Source organism: Sinocyclocheilus anshuiensis, unplaced genomic scaffold, assembly GCF_001515605.1.
Source record: "Sinocyclocheilus anshuiensis isolate Anshui unplaced genomic scaffold, SAMN03320099.WGS_v1.1 scaffold72, whole genome shotgun sequence".
Classification (NCBI taxonomy): domain Eukaryota; kingdom Metazoa; phylum Chordata; class Actinopteri; order Cypriniformes; family Cyprinidae; genus Sinocyclocheilus; species Sinocyclocheilus anshuiensis.
In genome coordinates, this window is record NW_015554073.1 from 354795 (window position 1) to 371321 (window position 16527).

Consider the following 16527-nt stretch of genomic DNA (forward strand, 5'->3'; position numbering starts at 1 on the left):
AATAAAGGATGTTTATGACAATAAGCAGTGTGGCGTTATTAAACAGACAAAGAGTGCATGTCTGCTTATTATAGAATTGAAATCAACTATAGATCACAATCGGAAGTCATTACAAGCACTCAGTGATGGTTTAAAATGGGTTTTAAGCAAAAACATTAATAACTAACGTACATACATTTTCAAATGTGTCTTGATGCTACTTCTGTTTGTATTTTAAGATGTTTTCTGTAAGCATTATAGATAGTTTGTGTTTCTGGCATAGAACCAAACTTTATTTATCTTAATTTAATGCTGTATATTGAGCAGCAGACGATGTTAAATCCATATACGAGACACATATCTGAGGAAAAATTCATTGTTGGTCAGCGCCACCTAGCGTGCAGGTGTGAATTAGCAGAATGTGATCAGTTGTTTCGTGCTCAGTGTGAAAGCAACGTTCGTCGGCGATTCGCCTCACTTTTTCGCATCGCGCTCAGTGTGAAACGGCCTTAACTCATTAATCTGTTGTTTCATCTCTTTATATTTAAGGAGAGAACTACAGTTTCCAAAGTCGGACATGACATAATTTTCAAGGGTGTATAGGGACACTATAACATGATCGTATCAATACCCAGCAACTACTAAATTGTCCCTAGCAATAATTTTACTTCAAATCTTTTTATTGGTATTTTGTGTGACAATACAGATTGAAATAATGATAACAAAGTGAACAGTAGGATATTGTCCTATATACTGTATATATATATATATATACTGTATATATATTTTTTTTATTATATATATGAATTTCTCGCTGTTTTTTTTTTTTTTATACCTTGGAATTATTTACCATGAAAATATTTTACTTTGTTAAATTTATATTTATATAAAAATCTTGTTTGTAGTCCTTCTGACATCCAAAATGTGCCAAAGTATCAGTGACATCTGAACTGTGGGAGCTGAATTCAAATCAAAGCAAAATGCTGAGAGATTTCTTGTGTCAGACTGCCAGCGCCTCTTGCATGCCGAAGGTTAGATTGATGGCCTGAACCTGCTGTTGACTTATATTTGATGGAGCTCCCAGCATGCATTTCACAAAGCCTTTCATTGACGTTTGGTTCTACAGATTTCTTGTTTTCATGTAAATGTGAGTGTGAATACGCAAACCAGAATCCAATCTCACATTACATGCGATGTCATTTGGAAGGCACATACATGACACATTTTTTTGTATTGTCAGAAATTGAAGCATTGCGTTCGGTGCTTCCTATAGATTGCCTCGTAACCTCATGGCACTCATGTTTTTGCGGTGAAACGTGAGGTGGGTGTTTATGTTCTTTAGGTTAACATGGTTATCTGTGGAGGAAACCTGGCCTGCTGGCTCTGTTCTGATGAGCTGACTTCATTCCGCAGCTGCAGAAATATTCTCTCTCACTGAGCTGCAGGGACATGCCAGTATTTTCATTCCTAACTTCAGGCATTTCCGAGCTCTAACAAAGGGAGAGTGAGGTGATGAAACTAGGGTGGAAGCTGTTTTCCAAAAGCACCAAATTATTTTTCTGTGTGAGCAGTGGATGCCTATTTCCACAGAAGCTTTATTAAGGTTTGTTCAGAAACATTTCATGCGGTTTTTTCATTAATAATAATAAAATAAATATTCAATAAATTGACATTTTAAATGTTTCTATAATTTAATATGTATTAATTTATTCAATAGTATTATTTGTTATTTTTATGAATGTTATTATTAATGGTTTTTAAATATATTTATGTGTGCAGACGCTTATTGTGAATAATATTTAATAATATTAGTATATTAGTCTATTAGTATGAGTGTATATTAGTTACTTTTATAATAATTTTTTTGTTTTTTATATACATGTGTGTATCAGGCCTATTCTGCCAGCGCCTCTTGCATGCCGAAGGTTAGATTGATGGCCTGAACCTGCTGTTGACTTATATTTGATGGAGCTCCCAGCATGCATTTCACAAAGCCTTTCATTGACGTTTGGTTCTACAGATTTCTTGTTTTCATGTAAATGTGAGTGTGAATACGCAAACCAGAATCCAATCTCACATTACATGCGATGTCATTTGGAAGGCACATACATGACACATTTTTTTGTATTGTCAGAAATTGAAGCATTGCGTTCGGTGCTTCCTATAGATTGCCTCGTAACCTCATGGCACTCATGTTTTTGCGGTGAAACGTGAGGTGGGTGTTTATGTTCTTTAGGTTAACATGGTTATCTGTGGAGGAAACCTGGCCTGCTGGCTCTGTTCTGATGAGCTGACTTCATTCCGCAGCTGCAGAAATATTCTCTCTCACTGAGCTGCAGGGACATGCCAGTATTTTCATTCCTAACTTCAGGCATTTCCGAGCTCTAACAAAGGGAGAGTGAGGTGATGAAACTAGGGTGGAAGCTGTTTTCCAAAAGCACCAAATTATTTTTCTGTGTGAGCAGTGGATGCCTATTTCCACAGAAGCTTTATTAAGGTTTGTTCAGAAACATTTCATGCGGTTTTTTCACAGTAAACGTTGTTTCTGTAGATGCTTTTTCTTATAGATTTATTCAAGTTTTATATTCCTGACACAAATATTCCACCAAGTAGAGAAGACTGGGACTTCTTGTCACACAGGAAAGGTTAAATATTGTGTAAAAGTGAAGTAAAAAGTGTGACAACATTAGTCCGAATGCCACATCAGCACATCTATTCCCTCCATTTAACACTACTGTAATTTTTTGTTTAAACTGGCGGTATTGGAAAATTACAAGCTAGCGCTCAAGTCACCATCTTGTTTTTAATCCTTTTGGAAACCGCTTCCCTCCTCTCTGATGCTGGTCGATCGGCCCAGCGTAACATTGCTTGCCTAAACCGGAATCCCACTCATTTTTGTCGAGTTACGCTCAATCTTCTCCCATTGACCACTGGGAAGGCTCCTGCTGAGGATTGACAGGGAGAGCCTTTGACAGGCGGATACCAATAAACAGGGAATTGCCCTTCCAGAGAAAATAGCTCTGTAATTGTTGGGTACGTTCAAACTCGGCCGCAAAGAAAAGGCTGGAGTGGGCCTGTGCATTTTTCTGCCTTGCGTCAGGGTTGTGGATGTGTCAGCAAGCCCCTCGCTCTTGTGCGCATGGCTGTGGCTGTCTGCTCGACTTGGCCCGCTGGTGGAGGCCCAGCTGAATGCTTAGTGGTTGGCAGGCTTGGACGCTTGCCTGTATAACTGGAGTTTGAATGAAAGGGGCCTTGTGAACTTTTGGGCTACTGTGGCATTTTCCAGCTGCCGAGCAAAGTAATTAAAAATCTTTAGCTATATTGCTGAAACGTGTAGAGTTACAGTGCTCGGTTTGCTGGAAACTCATTGTGGGACTAGTTTCGATCTTGATTCTTGTTCCTTTCTCTTGATTTTGTTCCTGGCTCTCTCTGGTTTCATATGCACACATTTGAACTTTGCATCACTGGATCTTTAACTCAGTCAATCTGTTTACTGCCAGTGATGCTTTTTAAATGTGTTTTTTGCACTTATTTCCCACTGTCTCAGACAAAAAGACATTTTGATTGAGAAAAGAAAACAGGTTTTTCTCTCGATTGAAACTCATCTGCGGTATCCAGGATTTATATGGACATGGGAAACTTGGAAATATTAGGCAATTTCTTAATTAAAAATAAAGTCTTCTTGAAATACTGAAACAACAATAATAATAATAATAAATAATAAAACATTTATTTTTATTAGGGATGCACTGATACCACTTTTTCCAGTACTCGCCCGATACCGATACTTTTATTTTTGGTACTTGCCGATACCGAGTACCGATACCAATATTTTATTGCATTTGTAAATTTGTAAAATATTGGGTACAGAAACCAAAAGAGTATGTATAATGTTAGTTGGTTAACTTCATTTATCAAATAGATACAGTCAAACCAAAATTTATTCAGACACCTTCAACATTTCTCACATTATCACAGTTTATTCGCTATAGTTTAGAAAATGGTCATCTATACAGACGTTAATACTGAAAGTTTAACATTATATTCATTGCATACATATACTTCGTAGACATCCTTAATCTCTTATAACTCCATTCTGCTGTCTGTTGTTCTGTTGTCAGTGCTTCTTTGTCTGAATATGGCACTGATCACATGCTGTGTGGTATCTGCGTTTGGTATCGGGGCATTTTAACGAGTACGAGTGGTGCATCCCTAATTTTTATCATTATAAATACATAGCTAGATTAGCTAGATATATTTAGAACAATTTAGAAGTGTATAAAAATCCTTGTAATATTGAATACTATTACTAGTGCAACAGCTACTACTTCTAATTATTATAATTCATGCTTTTTATATGTATGTACTTAAAAAAAAAAAAACATTATCATGCAACTAATATTTATTATATTAAAAATATGATTTATCATATTTAACCCGTTTAATCCCAAATTTTTTCCAGACATGAAAATATCCAAATGATGTGTCATTAGTAACCCTTTGAAATGATCAATAATTATTTTTTGACATTTTTTTTGGAAAAGCGTGTGAAAAATTGTGTTTTATGGTCGGTCACAATTGTGACCGGTGGGATAAGATGAATACTGAATTAACATATTTCTGCAGTCATAAAAATTGTTATATATCTTAGCCCAGCTATTTTAAACTGTTTGATCACATTCTAGGGTTATTATTATTATGCATAAAAAACACTTTATGCAACATTGATAGGAACACTGAGATAAAAAAACAAAAAAAATTCAACCATCAACGCATTTAAAAATTTTTACTTTTTTGTAAAATATAACATCAAATTTTTATATTAGTGCTACCAGTATTACAACATCAATATTGTAAATTTTTTGTAACATTTAAATTTTTAATTTAGTGCAATATTTTGTCATTGCAACATTTTAGTGTACTCTATGAAATCGCCCTATATCAAAATCTGTGCCCTATAACATGGAAAAGCATGTAACTGTTACCCTGCAGACTGACATTAGCTTTTTCTTCTTCACTGGTGACCCTCTTAGAGTGTATCTTGCCTACTACAGTTACTGAGTAAATTAGAGCTGCGGAAAACATGGTGACAGATGTCTTGCATCACTCTCATGTGATTGGCTGTGAGTTTTTTATTGTCTGTGTGAAGTCTCATTACCCACTGCCCCTGGAAAAGAGCCTAAGAAGGCAGACAACAGTCTGCAGTCTCTATTGAACTGTACAGAGAAAAATAAAGGTCTGCACCACATGTGAAGACACCTGCTTGCTAATTTGTATGTCCGCAGAATGCTTGTGTTGTGCCTTTTTTTCAGTCAGAGCAAATATATGCTCAGATTTTGATGCGGAAAACCAATTGGGAAAAAAAGATGTCCCTCCAGCGGGTTGAGCCCTAAATGAATTATTCAGATCTGCATGTTGTGTGTTTTGCCGGCCCATTCTGCTTAATGGCATCTTTTATGGCATGCATCAGAGTCGACTCCAGATGCAAGACAGCCTCGGCATTCCAGCTTTCTGCATTGGCTCACTGTGTGCCTGAGAAACAAAGCTTAAAATGCTGGAATTCATTTCACTTTTAGTGTCCCCTTAATAAACGATTCGCAAATCAATGGCTGCTTTTGTCATGTAATTTGTTTCCGTGCTCAGTTTTGTGATAATGTTTTGCAAGCAAGGCTCTTTGGATCAATATGAGATTGAGGGGAAAAACACAAGCCTGGCTTCTATTTTTCTTTTCAAATATTTGCAGAATGATGCAGTTGGTGCATTATCTCATCCAGAACAATTTAGCTTCCTAATGGAATGCTAGTTTTGGTTCAGATAGGATTTGAACATGCAAATGAAAGACGATTTCATATTAAAATCTATTATAATTCTGTTTACATGCTTGATCACACTGATTATTCTTAATGATGTGTAAGTTAATGTAAATGCCTTAAGCTAAGCTTTTATCATGTAAAGGTCATAACCATTTAGGCAGAACGGCAAAACACACACATCTTGACTTTTCAATGTCAAAACCAGAGAAAACCCACTAAATTCAAAATGTTTTTCTTGTATTGTATTGTATTTTTATAATGAGCTGGTTTTTGAGTCATCAGTGCTTTGTTTTACATGGAACAGCCCTCATCGGCGGTGTGCAACACCTCTGTAAGTGTGTGTTTTCTATCTTTGTGTGTTTGTCTGTGTTGTGCCTGGTCTTTCCTCAGCTGCACCTGCACTAATTGTAAGTGTGCAGCTGTGATGTGAGAGCCGTACTCCAGCTGGGAGAGCTTGTTGAGCTGCCACACAAACCCGGCGAGCTAAACACCCCAGTAAGTCCCTCCTTGACTCAGCTAATGAGTGTGGAGCACAGACAATGCACCCCAATCCAGCAGCCCATCTGAGCGCCACTGCAGTCCAAGAACCGGAGGAGGTCGGCTATAGACGGCTCTCAGTTTGTGCTCCATGACCGTGAAAGTGTGGATAATCAAGCCTTTGCTGTCTCGGCCTCCTGTATCCCGACTGTGTCTTTCCTTTATTGTTAGTATCAGCCCATCTCATGGGTTTCTCTCATGCTGAGTGACTCCAGATCAGTCATCCAGCCTGAAGGTCATATTTTCTTCATAAGTAAATGATACTCGCTTTGTCACAGTTTCATGTTAATGCAGGGGTTTTTGTATTCATTATTATTAGTTGTTATTATAAAATTGGACTAATTGTTATTTAAATGTTTCAGAAAGACGTGCATTTATTATTTTTATTAAAAATAATTATAAATGTTTAAAAAAATTTTTTTACATTTATTATAGATTTTTTCCATACATTTATTAATATTTTTTTGTTGTTGATTTTTTAAATTCGTTTTATTATGATGCTGGATGTTTCATCAGATGTGGGTTTCGATAACCTAATTGTACCAATTAAAACGGTAGTAGCCCATTGAAATCTGGAGCAGTGACAGTCCTTAAGGAATAACCTATAACATCCTTGTGTCTAAACCTTATTTCGGTAAGTCCTTGGACATCGTGTCCGGAATAACACTGGCGGATGTTCTCTGAGAAGGACGTTAATGTTCACTTCACATTTGGTCTGTCCTCAAATGCTTAAAGGGATCCTATTATGCTTTTTCACTTTTTCAATTTTAGTTAGTCTGTAATGTTGCTGTTTGAGCATAAAAAAGATCTGCAAAGTTACAAAGCTCAAAGTCCACTTCAAAAGGAGATATTTTATTTAACAGAAATCACTTCTCAAAAACTACAACGAACGACTCGTTTGGACTACAACGCATATTTTCCTGGATTTGTGATATCACAAATATCGACGAATGGGACGAGACCTGGTTGAGCTGCACTAGAGAAGGCAACAAGTGTTATCACTATGTCGGAGACACGCTAGCTTTCCCAAGGCAGACGAACTTAAAGTGGTTACAATCATCCGGGTTTAAATCGCGCTCAAATTGATTTGATTTTGACGCAATATTTACACTGAAGCTCGCAGGCAGCTATGGTAAGGGGCATGACATTTCCCGACCAGGCGCCGAGTGCTGCCAATCACAACACACACACTGGCCCAGCTAACCAATCACAGCATATTTCGTATTTCAGAAGGCGGGCCTTCATTTGATACAGGAACTATTCGAGCCGTTCATGCCAGACTGGGGAGAGAGGTGTTGTAATAATGTAAAATATGTGAAAAATAATGTGTTTTTCAAACAACCTAGTATGAGAGCCTGTTCTAGTACACCCCCAAAACAAAATCAAGTAAAAGAGCATAATAGGACCCCTTTAATGCAAGTACTGTAGAGCATTTTGTTCATTAAAAGGATATGTCCAATTTAATTTGACTCAAAAATAAGAAAATAAATGAGAGGGTCACAGCGGCCAACCAGATTTGAGTGTAATTTAATAGCATACTGTGTGGAAGTTATTATTTTTATTATCATCATTCTGGTACCTGTAGTCACTGTGACCTGACACAATTACAATATTCTGGTGTATCAAAAGTGGTATGTGGGTATTAGAAATACAGTCAGGATAACAGAGTCCATTCATAGTCGAAGCATGACTTGAAATATTCATATGAAATTACAGCTATATGGGTCCGTAGGGGTTGATAGCAGGAATTCAAGCAATAAACACACCTAATAGACCCTGCACTCCAGTCGCATGTGGAGGCCAGAGAATCAGACAGATTGTCACTTTTTTTCCCTTTTAGATTATAAGTCCATTTATTCAGGCTCAATGACAGTTGCATGACAGGATATGGATAGTGGAGCTGTAGAAGCTGATGAGAAAGATAAACAAAGACAGAAAGTTTTATATGAACAGATTATTGCTGCCTTCAAGTCATGTCAGAATTATCGTGTTTACGAGAAGTGCGCTCATGTGCCGTCAGTGCCAGTGGGGAATCCTGGATTTTCTTTGAACCCTGACTTTTTGAGTCTAGGATGTGTCCATTAAATAATCACAGTGGATGATTTTGCTTATTGGTTATAATTGAGCTGGAGTGAAGAATGTTGACTGTACAATTTAGTACTGTACGTTTCTTCATCTTGCTACATTAGTGTGCTACATTGCTACATAAAAGCTTCCAGGGTTTGTCTGCAAATTACATGTCTGTTTTTTCCAGAACATTTAATGGTGTAAATTAAAAGTTGTAAAATGACTTTCAAACTCATAAGATGTTGTATGTTGTTAAATCTCATTGTGTGATTTATTCTGTAGTAGGTAATCTGTGTTGTGGTCTAGACAGGATACAAATGTTTGTTGTTCTTACTCAAACCACGCCCCCTTCGCATACATTAAGTAAGGTATAAATTGCAGTCAGCCTGTCGTTATTGCAACATACTGTAAACCCTGACAGGGTGATGATCGGGACCCTGAAGGCAAGTCAGCTTTTTCCACAGCTCCTTAACCAATAAATGTGTTTTTATTTTAGTCTTACTTTTTATTTGGTGTGCTGGTTGTGACATCATGGAATGGCAAAGAATACTCATAAATATTAAGTCACGAACAGAGAATTTATCACTATCTTTTATTGTTTGTTTTTTTATGTGCTTGAAATGAATATTGTTTCTCGGATGCTGTCAGTGACAGGTTTCATTGACCTTTTAGCATTATTACAGGCTATTAAAGAGAATTGTCATAAAAAGTTAATTATTTTGTTGTTACATTAAAACATCAGCATTAAATAGACCAACAGTTTTATAAAAAACTTTTAAAATTTAAAATGCATTTAGTTGGATATCTTGGGATGGTCAGTTTGTTTGAATCAGTGGGATCAGTTGGACCTAGGCAAGTTGTTGCATTAGCATTTTTTAATGTTATTAACCCTAGAACCGCCACGGGGTAAATTTTACCTGTGGCTGTTTTTCAAATGTACATAAAAGATTTAAAATAAAACATTTAAATCTCCCAGTCATTGACTTTTACTAAAATTATGTCATTTACAATACAATGTTGTTAAAAATTATTTCGATAAAACCAGATCAAAAAACGGGGCATTTATACCTATAAGCGCCAACGGGTCAAATTTACCCACCTATATAATGCATGTATTTTTGCGCTGTCATTTTCTTGCCGCTTATGTTTTAACATTGTACATTTCTAGGCAATGCCTTTCACTCACTGATTTAGCGGTTATCAGTTTCATAAATAAAGTCAAAGTGACAAAAAAAAGGCGATTTATGGAAGGTAGGTATTAGAAACCCTAAATGCCATGAGTGATGGAGAGTCTGATGGTAAGTTATGAGTCCTGGGTCGGCTCAGCATCTGACGGCTCATCTGACAGTGATCCAGATATCATATTTACATGCTTTAGCCTCACGTTACTCTAATTGGTCAAACTTTGGTTTAATTATTTAATTTTTGTCTTGCCATGTAGTTTATTGTTCGCCACTGTGTTGCTGTTCTAGTCTGGCCGTTTCCTGAAGAAAAAATAAATCCGATCTATATGATGTAATGAATAAAACCAATTTTTGAATACCCAAAGTTTAATGGTGTTGTTCTCTTATTCAAATTATAAATGATATAACTAAACAAATTAATAAATATTTAGGTGAAGCTGTGCACTTGAATTTTTCATTGCATCATCCTATGCAGTGTGGTGAATTATTATTGCTCATTATTGTCTATAGGCTATTTTAGTAATTTAAATACCATGGGTTATCTTAATATATTGATTAATGAAATTGTATTATAATATTAGCTTACACCACCCGAATATTTAGGCTACTACCTTCTAATTTCTGTTGTCAGTGCAGGCTTTTTTTTTTTTTTAGCTTGGACTACTGACCGTTATGGATTAGGGTAGCCTGCATTAAAAAAATCTTGAACATAAAACAACAAGATAAAAATATAGTTGATGACTAGACGTAATAATTTCATGACTCTAGACACTTCTTTGTGAAGACAGTGGCATAATACAGTGAAATAATATGTTCTTTAGCCATATAAATACAGTTGTCATGTGCGTGGGTAAAATTTACCCGCTGGCGCTTTTAGGTATACAGCAACCTCTGGCAGTTCTAGTGTTAAAGACGGCTTTTTTTCTTGTAAGTAGGCTAAATTTGGCTGTTTTTTATGAAAAATATTACAGTTGCCGTTGTATATCATCACTATAATGGTTAGATTGTCTCCTGTACTAGCTGATAAATGCCACTGATCACAATGGTACATCAAGCAGGGAAGGTATAACGGGGGATTATGAATACTGAGAACAACATATGTAACCGTGCACACCATTTATTTTTGCAAAGGATTAATATAATGTGTTCTTTTTTTAACTTCCAGATCACTTCTATGATTGATGAGGATATGTGAGTGAATTTGCCAAATACTGAACAAAGAAATCTACTGCATCCTCCGGTAAGTGCTTTGACTGATGATCCTTCACTGCTCATTTCTGCTAATGATTGTTCACCTAATCGCAGATTTGCACACACACGTGCCGCTCGCATGCTGTTATCTTCAAAACAACTTTCCCGAATTAACTCGAATGGCGTAATTGGTGCTAAAAACTGGAAAGCATGCACGTTATCGTGTCAGACGCTCATATTTCTTGAGCACAGTCAAACGACGAATTTATTTAGTGTTTTTGAGCAGCAACAGAACGCTCTGTATAACATGAGTCATAATTAGCAGCAGGGCCTCTCAAATCACTCGCTGCTTTGTTGTTTCCCCTTACAACGTCAGTGTCAGTTTTTTTTACGTGATTATTAAAGGCAGGCACAATTACTGAGATGTGAGATTCTTTGGAAAAAAATCAGTTTGAGCAGGCAGTCGGAGACATTCGTCTAAACAGCACATGTGGCATGAAGTGTTTCATCCTGAGCCTTTAATACGTTCACCGCTTTTTGCCTGGTCTCGTGTACTGATGAGACATGGAACAGCTCGAAGGTGAAAATGTGGTTTTTTTTAGTAGCATCTACATTATGCTAATGAGTTTGCAAGGAGGCGGAGCCATAAAGGCCAGATTGCCAGGAGAAGAGGGAGAAGAGAAGCCTGTAAATTATGGATGCAAACTGCCATATCTGCCAGGGCAAAGAAAAGAGAGGGGCTAGGAGAAACCACAAGTCATGCATATCAGATTATCCTTCTTTTACCCCTCCCGCTCCCTCACTTTTACTAAATTTTCTTATCATGCTTCTTGAGTAAACTTGCAGACACAATCTGGTCTGTGTATCTCCAGTCACATGAGGGCCAGAGGTGCTGACGAGCTGGAATGCTTGGCCTGGTATTTCCTGATGCTCACACACACACATGTACACAAACACACACACACTCGCGTAAACACACGGGGCAGGCTATATATTTGTGGATGGGTTCATGTTTGACTTGGTGGCAGAGCGAGTGGCAGAATGATGAAACGCAGATGTTTTTTTTTCTTTTAAGGTTTGTAGAGATTTTACAAAGCTACCATATGTTTTTCAGTTGATTTTAGAGACTTTTTATTTATTGTAGACAAAATTTATTGCCGTTCAAAAGTTTTGGATCAGTTTGTTTGTTTGTTTGTTTTTGAAAGAAGTCTCTTATGCTCACCAAGGCTGCATTTATTTGATCAAAAAAATTAACATCCTCTCTGATAAAGGCACTTTATAAGTCTTATTTACGAAAAGATTGTATGAAAACTTACCATCTGCTCTGGCATGTGACTGGCAATTATTTTGTTGAACTGAAAGATTATGAATCATTTAGTTTTGTAATTGGACACAATCTTCACCAAAGGGAATAAAATCAGTCTATATAAAATAATTGAATAATTCCAAGGCTAATTAAATGCTGCATGCATTATAAAAGCCTTTCACAAGGTAAAATCTTTAAGATAAATGAATAAACTCATTAAAATGTTCTTAAAAAGGTCTATTTTCAACCTTCATTCTAGTTATTCAGTGATTCATTCTGTTCTGTTTTGTTCCTACCTTCACAAAACGGGGGAATTTCCGATAGTGGTGGGTTTCCGCGAGATCAGGTCAGAAGTGGGTGGGTCTCTGTGAAAGTATATGTGTTTGTGGGGGAATAATGGAGCCATTCTTCAGCTCTATGGAAGCCGCTATACAGTGGCGTGTGGTGGACCTGCCAGAGGCACTGGGGTCTCCTTAAAATAGCTCCAACCCTCGAATGTCAGAAGCAAAGCTGAGACTGCGCACCGAACACTGGCCATTTGACCGAGTGCATCAAAGAAATCTCTATGAAGTCCTTGAGATTTTTGCCGCAGCCAGGAAAACATCCAGTCATAATAAGTTAATCATGTTTTGATTTTGATCTAATATTGAAACGTGGCAGTCTTTTGACATTTGTGCAGAAATAAATTTCCGTATAATACCACAAACCCACAAATCTGTGTGCATGCATGGCAGGCAGATCCAGAGAGCTAGTAGGTTGCCCATCAGGATGTTTGTTTAACAATGATTCAAAAGGTCATTTAGTTGGACTATGCGGTTAGGATTATTTTTGCTGTAATCAGAATGATTTCAGTGATTAATTTGACTGCTTCTTGCACTACAAACAGTAGCAGAAAGCTCAGAGAAAACACAAGCAGGGATCAATCCGGTCTGCCCATGAGTGGCAAAAGTAAACAAAACTAACATTTTAAATAAATCTGATCATTTTTTTCTTTTCTTTAGAAACCACACGTCTCTAAAAACCCAGTCAGAAGAGTTTATGCTGTTCCTCTGGTATTTATTATTAGTAAACCATTATGCTGCTCGATTCTCAAAGCTGGTGGAATAAAATTCTTTAGGCAGTATTTCACCTCTGTCTTATTTACTAACCACCCGCAATCTAGTTTTACCAGACTTTATTTTTTATGTGGTTTTTTTTAGTCCAGACATTAAAAGAATGAATTCAGTTGGGTTCAGTTTTGTTTAGACCCCAAACATTCTTCAAGATATCTCGTTTTATGTTATGCATAAGTCATACAGATTTGGAATGACATAAGATTAAATTATTTTAAGTGAATTATCCCTTTAAAATAAGAGAAATTTACTTGAGAATCAATATTGCATAACATATTTTAACTGTAAAATTAGACAAATATTTATTAAGAATAGGATTTAGATTGCACATTGTTCACTTAAGCTAGTTAACGTTGCACCATTGCGCCATTACTGCTCACAGAAAGCTGGTGGTAAATTCAATTTTGTTTACATTTTCTATTGATTGCAATTCTTCATGTGATGATCAAATGATGGAGAAGTGCACTGGAACGTTCTAAAAATCCATGTGTAGACACACTTACTTTTGTCATTTTAAAGAACTGATTTAGTTGTTTGCTGTGATGGAGCGATTGTCCCAGTAAAGTATGTCAGATTGTGGTAGTCTGTCGTAGGCTTGCAAAGGGGTGGAAAATTTCCGGAAACTTTCCAAAAATCCCTGGAAGATTCCAAAAAATCCTGGGAAGTTTCCAAAACAAATATTATTGCAATTTAAAATAGCAATTTCTATTTTAATCATTTGTAAAGTGTAATTTAATCCTGATCCTTATAAAAATCTTATTCATTCTTATTTCTTCTTCTTTAATGTCAATTTTGGTCAATTGCTTGCTGTAAAAAAGTATGAATTGCTTTCAAAAGAAAACCAAATCTTACTGATTCTGAAACTTTTAAATGGTGGTGTGTGTGTGTGTGTGTGTGTGTGTCAGTGTGTGCATTTTTTCCTTAACCTTCTGGCAAAGTTGATTTTGTGACAGTGGTATGGCCATGTTAATGGTTAATGGTAGGATACTGTAGCAATTTGAACAACAAATGAATTCCTGGTAGGGCCACCAGTTGTTACAGGCACCTTGCGTGCTTCACCCTGTGCCCAGGTGAGTGTAATCAATGGCCGAATGGTTCATAAATAACATGCTTGATTTCTCAGGCTCAGTGCTTGGCCATAGCGAACTCCCGCCACGACACCTCATGTGTACTTTTAACCTTGCTTGTGCAGACAGATGAGCGCTGGAATCGACCCTCCAAAGGGGATTGAAGAGAGCTGAGACAAATAACATTAGAGGGCAAAAGCAGATCGGGGAGGTTGAGTTTTTTGGATACAGACACAAAGCCGACTGATCTCATTTGATATAATTCATGATTTGAGATTAATCATATGTAGAAAACCTGTGTTGAGGAAGCTGCTATGAAACTGTTACTTAGTTTCAGAACTTAACTACATCTAAGTCACACTTTTTGAAGTAAATGGCTACATTTGAAGCTATTTAAGGGAGTAGTTTATTTTTAAATAGTATGAGGTCTCAATTTGACAACTTGAATAGATACATTTACATTTAACCGAATAAAACTAGAAAAAAAATGTTTTTAGGAACCAGTTTATTTACATATGAACCATTCGGATGAATGAATCACTGAAATGTTCTTGAATGAACACGTTTCATTTTTGCTTCAATTCACTCGTTTTGTCACACGACACCGCTAGTTGTTGGAAAAAGTAGCATGATACTGGAAAAACTACTGTTTTGAACACAACCAAGCTGCTGAAAAATTTAGTTAGTAGTGTCGCTACCTTCAGTTAGCTCCGTCCTAACACCGATCCTCACAGTGACCTATAAATGTCACGAATTAAGACTTTAACTGACCCTTGGACAGTAAGACATGTAATGGGTCTGTAGTTTACCTCGGGCTCTTTATGTGATTTACAGCCCTGTTCCAGTCTGAACTGTAAATATTCATGTCCTTGGAGCAGGCCGAGACATGATCTCATTCGCTTCTGCCAGGGCATCTCGTGTAGGCACAGGCTCCGTAGATGTAAATCGCTGTTTACTTCATTACATCATTAGCTGTGTTTACTTGGGCCCTGGAGAAATGAGGTGAAACACACTGGTTACTGTGTGCCCTCTGTGCCTTATCGAGCTGGAGAAACCCGCCAAGTGAAGCTTATTTCCTCCCTCTATTTGCAGAGGAGATTGTTTGGAGATCCTGTTGAATTTCTTGGACAAATAACTTGTGTGCACATCTAAATTATAGAACATTTCACAATTTAGAAAGCCTTTTCTTGCATTTATCATATCATTGCACCTTTATTTGCCTCTTCAGTGATTTCCGGGTGATTGGATTTCAACACGGATGGAAAGATGGCAGATATCATTGAAAGGTTTGTTCAAAACCGCTCCGCACAATAGCGCTCCAAGGTAAAGTGCTAAAAGAGAAGCTCTTGTTTATGAAAGGGGTGTGTAGAGCTTAGAGCAGGTGCAGAAGTAGATCATACTTACAGTATCATGTCTTTATTGTGGACTCCTTGCTACTAACATGTTTGCTCTGACAAGGTGTGTTACATCTGATGCTTTTCTCTGTTTGTTTAAGGAATCAGATAAAAATTAAATAGACTGCTGTAAAAGGAATGGAGTTCAATGAGTAACGTGTTTTTCTCTAAAACAACTTTCAATTAATTTGAGCATCTAAGACATGATAATGATGCAACAGCATTCTGTGCATCATTTAACATCACAAAGAAGGCGTCATGCACCATGGAATGAATCCACTATGGTAATCCTGGCGTTTTATAGAAAAATAAGATGGTGATGTCTTGGGTTGAAATGGAACTGGAATCTTTCTGTGAGTTGCTCTGTTTGAAATAAAAAAATATGGCAATATGTCAACAGCTTGTTGTGGCCAGATTTTATTTTATCCTTTTATTTGTTATTTTAATTTTTTTATATATATTTTATTTAACTTTTTATTATTTTATATTATTATATTTATATTATTTTATTTATTTATTTATTTTTTATATAATAAAATAATAATTTTTACAATTATTTATAATAATTTCCCAAAATAGATGTTATGTAAAAGCTTACAATCAGTGAAAGATTTTACAATGCATATAGGCAGTTTGAGGCAATGTCTGCTTTTTATTTTGCTGACAAATTAGAAATGTTTCATTGCACAATTTTTTTTAAAATAAATTCATGATCTGATTGGATCATTACTGGAATTATTGGCTGCAATTCCACTATTGGTATCAATAATAGTTTCATTATATATTTTTCATATTGTGCACCTGAAAACCAGAGAACAAGAATCAGACAAAAGAAAGACTCCCAGAATCCCAACGGTGCTTACATGTGCGTATTTGA

The 16527-nt window shown here is 36.5% G+C and overlaps 1 protein-coding gene across 1 annotated transcript in view; it reads left to right on the top strand.

Annotated features, from left to right (window-relative positions):
* LOC107668765 (zinc finger MIZ domain-containing protein 1-like) overlaps window positions 1-16527 on the top strand; it is a 148181-nt gene that overhangs the window by 53779 nt on the left and 77875 nt on the right. Inside the window, exon 3 of the mRNA XM_016460749.1 lies at window positions 10746-10820. The gene's annotated coding sequence lies outside the window, so the exon portion shown is untranslated. The remainder of the gene's footprint in view (window positions 1-10745; window positions 10821-16527) is intronic.